This window comes from Nannospalax galili, unplaced genomic scaffold (genome assembly GCF_000622305.1).
Source record: "Nannospalax galili isolate Female #2095 unplaced genomic scaffold, S.galili_v1.0 scaffold38, whole genome shotgun sequence".
Taxonomy (NCBI): Eukaryota; Metazoa; Chordata; class Mammalia; order Rodentia; family Spalacidae; genus Nannospalax; species Nannospalax galili.
The window spans coordinates 480,805-481,787 of record NW_008342636.1 but is presented as its reverse complement, the minus strand read 5'-3'; positions in this window follow the sequence as shown (position 1 = coordinate 481,787).

The following is a 983-nucleotide window of genomic DNA, read 5'->3' as shown; positions in this document are numbered from 1 at the left end:
TTCAAGTTCTTTCTTCTCCTTTAAATCCCTGTTTCCTTTCCATTATCCTGGTTCCTGTAGTTATGTCTGGACACATACTTGTCAGGGTTTGGTTCTAGGATCAACATATGGGGATAACATATGTCGATTTTTTTCTGAGTCTGTGTTACTTCACTTAGTATAACAGTTTCTAGTTGCATCCATTTACCTGAAAATTTCATGATTTTATCTTTCTTTACTGCTAAGTAAAACTCCATCATATAAATGAGCCACATTTTCATTATCCACTGACCAATTTAGGAACACTTAGGTTGCTTCCATCTCTTAACTATTGTGAAAAGAGCAGCAACAAACATGGATGTACAAGTGTCTCTGCAATAGGATTAGTTCTTTGGGTATATGCCAAGGAGTGGTATAACTGGGTCAAATGATAGGTTCATTTGTAGTTTTCTAAGAGTTCTCCATACGGCCTTCCATAGGGGCTGAACCAGTTTGCAACCCCACCAGCAGTGGATGAGTGTTCCCCTTTCCCCACATCCTGTTCAACATTTGGTATCATTTGTTCTCTTGATCTTAGCCTGTCTGACTGGGGTAAGATGAAATCTCAAAGTGGTTTTATTTCGCATTTCCCTAATTATTAGTGATGTCAAACATCTTTTAAGATGCTTCATCACCATCTTTACTTCTTCTTTTGAGAACTCTCTTAGCCCATCTTTTAATTGGGTTACTTCTTGTCTTGATTATCTGTTTTTTGAGTTCATTATATATTCTGGATGTTAAACCTCTGTCAGATGTATCACTGGTGAAGATTTTCTCCCATTCTGTGGGTTTTCTATTCGCTTCCCTGGTTGCCTCCTTTGATGTAAAGAAGGTTTTTAGTTTAATGAAGTCCCATCTGTTAATTCTTACCCTTGTTTCCATTAATCCATCCATCCATCCATCATCCATCCATCTATCTATCTATCTATCTATCTACCTATCTATCTATCTATCTATCTATTTAT